Genomic DNA, 6,000 nt, shown 5'->3' with positions numbered 1-6,000 from the left:
ATATTACAAAAGTATAACTTCTCACTAGCCACAACACAAGTTACAATGAGCTTAATTCACCAAAGTAGTTAAATAGTTAACAAATCAATCACAAATTCAATAATAGTTATAATTTCAACACAATCTTAAGTGCGCAATATGTTCCAAGGTTGGCAATACATAAATGAAATACAATAGTTCTCTACATATATAAACTACGAGACATTACTGATATAATTACTAGTCATTGTCTCTAATTCTTTTCCTTTGCCACTTATCAAGTCTTTACTTGCAAAATGTTAAATATAGGGTGAAATAAATATCTCAGTAACTAGAGAACCATAACTTATAACACACGCAAGCACAAACATTTACATTATGTTTAGTTAAAGGGGATGAGAGGGAAAATGTTTACCCTTCCCCTTTACCAAACAAGGGGAGGAGAGGGACCCCTCCAACCAAACAAGGAGTTAAGGGCGTATAAAGCGACTACAATCATATATTATTGTGACATATTTAAGCATGAATAACCAATTAATTTTCTCCCTTATCTTCCTTTTATATCTCCCGATCAAGTTCATAGGCTACGATTCGTAATGGGACTTATTTGTATGACTAGACTAGCCTAAATTCTCTAATATTAGAAGGGTAACCTATTTAAAATCATTGCTCTCCTAACTTGGACTATAGACTTCCCTACTAATCAAAATCCCACAGGGTTTTAGATTTATAACTAGTAACTAAGAGTGAATATCATTGGCTAAGCCTGAATCCCACCAAACTCCTATATCAAATTAGGTGTTACAATTATCTAATATTAAAAGCTACCCAAGTGTTGTCCATGTTGTGTGGCCTTACAATACAACCACCTCCCAATTAGGGTAAAGCTCTCACCATTTCACTTTTATGATCATGCATGTCATCATGTTCACAATTATATGTTTCAACAATTATACTCAATTCCATCAATATTTTCATATTTATCAAATTCAATTTTCTTAGTTTTCAAATCATGCTTATAACTTCCAATATCACATGATATATCCAATTTATCCACAACTTTCAACAATTTAACTCATACCCACTTTATACATTTTTTAAAACACAAAAGGAGCATTATCATATGCATACATACATGCTTTTCATACTTCTTGAATTACCAAAAATACTAAAGCAAGCATGGGAGATAACTTAGGTGTTTGATTACTTTTATCCCTTAAGTCACTCAAAAGGGGCATTGATGGATTCTTGGCACAACAATATTTTCAATTGCTCCAAGAGCTTAAGAAAGTATAGTTTATAATTAAACAACTTAAAATTATTAACTCACTATTAAAACACAATTTTTCTAACTACCCATTCCACTCAAAAATTTCAAAATTCATTTTATTAGAAAACTTTGCTATCCAATAGTTTTATTATGTTCGTCAGACCCCAAAGAGTCTAACTAAATCCATGAACCACTTAATTACTCCACAATTCCTTCAATTTTGGGTTCCTTCATCTTGTTTAAAATTACAATTAAATTCAAACTAGAACCTCTAAAACGATTAAACCCCAATTCCAACCTATATAAACATAATTTGAGCATTACATTAGAATTTCAATTGTTAGAATATCTTTAACCATCTCAAAACTCTCACTTTATCACAAACCCTAACCTCAAATTCTCTAAGTCAAACATTTGAATAAATCTAAACTTATTAAACGCTTAATCTAACTATATTAACATATTTAAGCTAACTAGCTAGTTAAAACTAAAATCTTAATGTTTCACTGTCACAACTTCTAAAATAAAGTGAAAACAACTATTTAGAAAAATATATAGGAAATATAACTAGCCTTAAAAAACTTTAAATCATACTAGAAGTATTTAATAATAGAATCTAACCTTAAAAATTTCTATGACCAGGGACCATGAAGGAGAAGGAGAAGGAGAAGAAGAAGAAGGAGAAGAAGAAGAAGAATGAAATGGCAAAGTGAAGCGAATTGGCGAGCTTTAATATTTGGCAAGTCCCACATATTTGAACCTCGTCGTTCACCTTTTTTTTGGGAAAAATTCACTGAAGACCTTGGATTAGAGGTAATTAAAAAAAAAACTCTTAAATTTGTAAAATTATACTATAAGTTTAGGGTAATGAGCTAAAATTAAAATTTGCTAAAAAATGATAAGATTGCCCTTATTAAAAGAAAAAATAAAATTAACATGAAAAATGAACTATAAATATATAAAGCTATAAATAAGTAAAGTAATGCAATGAATAATAATATGAAGTGTTATGAATTATATACAGTAAGAATATGAACAAATTATGTTAATAAAGTTTTAAAAATTTAAGGATTTTTTTTATTATTATCTCTAGTCTAGGAGTCTTTAGTGAAATGTCCCCCATTTTTTTTTTTTAATAAATCAGCACACACCTCACCAAGCGGATATAATTCCGTTTCCTTTCTCTTTTTATTTTTTAATTTCTATATCTCTCTCTTTATTTCCAAAAACCCATTTATTATTTTTTCCTTTCTCTTCTCCTTTTCTTGAAATTCCATCCAATATATATATATATATATATTTAACAGGCTCTCCAAAAATATAAAGGATTAAATTAAGTCACATAATTTATATAATCTCACTTAATCTTATTAATTTTTTTCCTTTTTCTAAATATCATGACTTGGTACAATATTGATAAAATTTAACTCTTCTTGGATAAATTTTCTTTCCTCATATAATTATTTGATAAATTTTTGTTAGCATGAAATAATCACATTAAATTCAACAATATTAATAAATATTTACTACTTTTAATTTTATACTTCTTTTTCATAAAATAATAATTTGATGCTTTAAGAAATGATTATAATCCATTTATCTTGATCAGAATTTTTCTCAATTTCATATTCTATTTCATTAAATTATGATCCTATGTACCTTAATACCTTGAACAACATAAATCAAGTCGGTCAACATATCAATTTACTTAATATATCATATTCTAATGTTACTTCAACTAGAGGTGTAAAAACTGGGGTGTTACATTGCCAGGATTAGTAAAATCCACTGGAACCAAGTATCTAAACAAAATGCACCAGTAGTTTATTCCGTAAGGGTTAAAACACTTTCTATTTAAACTTTAAGAGTGACCAAAAGTCGATATCAGTGAATTTTATTCCTCGACGCGAGATATATCAAAATTATTTTAAAAAAAGTTATTCTCTGGTACCCATTCAAAATTATAAGGTATTTTTAATTGAATTATATTCATTAATAAGTTAATTAATTGTTCTTAAAATTATGCACTCTTTTCATATTTATCTTTATTTAATATGATATTTTAATTAAAAAACCTTATTAATCACACCTCCTAGTTAAGATTATTTTTGAAAAAACTCCATTAATTACACTTTGAAAGATTTAAAATGCCTTATACTACTCAGATCTTTATTATATAGTATCTTCTAAATTTCTTTTTTGTCCTTAATGTAAGGCACTTGATAGATATTGATTATATTTTTCAATATTACTCTTAATTACTCCCTTTGATCTAAATATAAGTATTTTTTCTCAAATTGGTTCATAATATATGTACACATTTTATCCCCTTATGTTTATTAACTAACTTAAATCCTTGTATAAAGTTTTCTCTCACTCATCATATATAAAGTGTATTGGTAATTGAGACTAAGGGTAAAAAATGCAAAAACAATATATATTTATTTATGAGAATGATAATTTTTTCTAAAAATTATTTATATTTTAGATTGGAGGGAGTGACGTTTAAGAATTCTATGATTAGCTTTAGCATCCCTTGCAAGGTGCATAGAATCTTCAACACAATCACAGCCAAAACTGTAGCTTCCATTCATTTCAAGCCCCCTCTTCATCCTCAAATCATAAAGCATGCGTACGTTCTAATGTGTACAGAGATTGGATAGATAATTTTTAACATCTCACCTTAAAAAATATCTTATATTTAAAGGGAAGGAATATGCTTTTTATTTTTACTTGTAACACTAACAAAGAAAAACAGTTACTCGTTTAATCGTTTTGCTGAGTAGTTAGGCTACAAATGTGTAATTTACGAGGTTACGAGAAACGGAAAGCAATAGAGTAACTAACTACTATTCGACTAATTATTAGAGTTGACCTGCATGATAGAACCCTCAGTGTGAGGACTAGTTTGTGTATTAAAAGAATACTGTTCACTTTATTCTCCTGGTGGTGTTGGGTTTTTTTTTCATTTTTAATAAAAAGTTACAGAAATACTATCACGAAAACATTGCTTGGAGAAACCTTGTAAGCCGAACCAGTTTTGAAGTTTGAATGATTTTTTGAACTAAAAATAGGTAAAAATTACATGTGAAGGAATGTAAAAAGTGAAATTCACGGAAGTATGCCATGGCCCTTTAATTATTTCCCCTCACGTGCCCCATCGCACCCTTCATCAAATGTCCCATCCCCCACGAATGTGCCCCATCGCACCTTGCCTCTTTTCTTCCCAATTTTTAATCTTTTATTTTTTTCTACTTTTAATCATTCAATTTTTAATCACATTACATCATACTCAAATCTTAATTATATATTTCTGCCAATTTTTTTAATAAGAACGTCAACATTATTTTTAGGAAAATAATAATTATGATTACATGTTTTGAATATTTGAATATTATTTATGGATTAGCATTAATTAATAATCCTAACAGATTGGTCTTTATGATCTTGTGTGGACCGTGATAGGTGAATTATACAAGTGAACCTAATGGATAGAGACTCAACCCATAACCTAGTAGCTGTCATTTATTCCTTATCTCTTAACTGATTGAGTTAGAGATAATGTGATATAATTATTTTAATTATATAATAAGGCAGTTATCAATTTGATCTATATAAGTTGATCAGTCAATAAAAGCAGACACATGACTAATTTTTTATTGCTCCATTATCTCCAAACTCTCTGAAGACTCTGAGAACCTGTGTGTTGTGCACTTATCTACACTCGAGTTAATCGAGATTTCTCAAGTGCTCATGGATTCTTCAGGTACGCATATATTCTTTACTTTTCTTGTTTATATGAATTGAGATACTAAATTCTCAGATTGAATTATTGAAATATCAATAACAGATCATGATCCTTATTTGCAATAAAATATCTTTTATTGATTAGCTTGAAATTTAAAATTTATTTTTATAAATTTCCAACTAATGCTACGAGTACTCTTAATTATCTTTTGTTGATTTTTCAAATAATTTATTTATATATTGACAGCAAAAAATATAAGTGATTGGCTTGTAATTCATAACCTATTCTTGTGAATTTTCAACTAATAATACAAATAATCTCAAATGTGTTAATTTTTTAAATGGTTTCTTTGTATATTGACAATAAAAAATTGAGATTGATAATTAATGCTCATAAATTTCCATCTGACGTTACAAATAATTTTAAATATATTTAGTTGATTTTTTAATTAATTATTCATATTTTTTAATTGTAAGTAAGAATCATAGTTTGTTATTTAAATTTAAATAATTTAAAATCTGTAATTATAATTAATATTTTTATTGGGTCTTTAATTATCATTTTCCCTTATTTTGACTCGATATGTTAATTAATAAAAATATAAACAACTATTTAAGACTAGCTCAAATATTAAAAAGTGAGATAGAACATGAGTAGATGTTAAAATTTAAATTAAAAATTCAAATTCAAATGTTGTAAAATGTAAATATATACAAAGTATAATATAAACAGAATTATGCAGGTAAACATACTCGACTGAAAGTAACACTCAAGACGAGGGACCATACTTTAACATATGTCCACTAAAATTGTATCCATATCAGTAACGCTATCACAATTATTGCTGAATAAATTTAAATATGTCCCCATTACTGAACAATATACTAATGCATTATGAATAAATTTAATTATTGAATATATTATTTATATTCATCATTTATTTATTTTTATAACTATATTATGTAGATTCAATTTATATGATAAAAAAATGGACTCAAAAAGT

Source organism: Prosopis cineraria, unplaced genomic scaffold (genome assembly GCF_029017545.1).
Source record: "Prosopis cineraria cultivar Desert tree isolate PC_DT_omini unplaced genomic scaffold, ASM2901754v1 PC4, whole genome shotgun sequence".
Taxonomy (NCBI): domain Eukaryota; kingdom Viridiplantae; phylum Streptophyta; class Magnoliopsida; order Fabales; family Fabaceae; genus Prosopis; species Prosopis cineraria.
Note: the sequence above shows the minus strand (reverse complement) of the source record.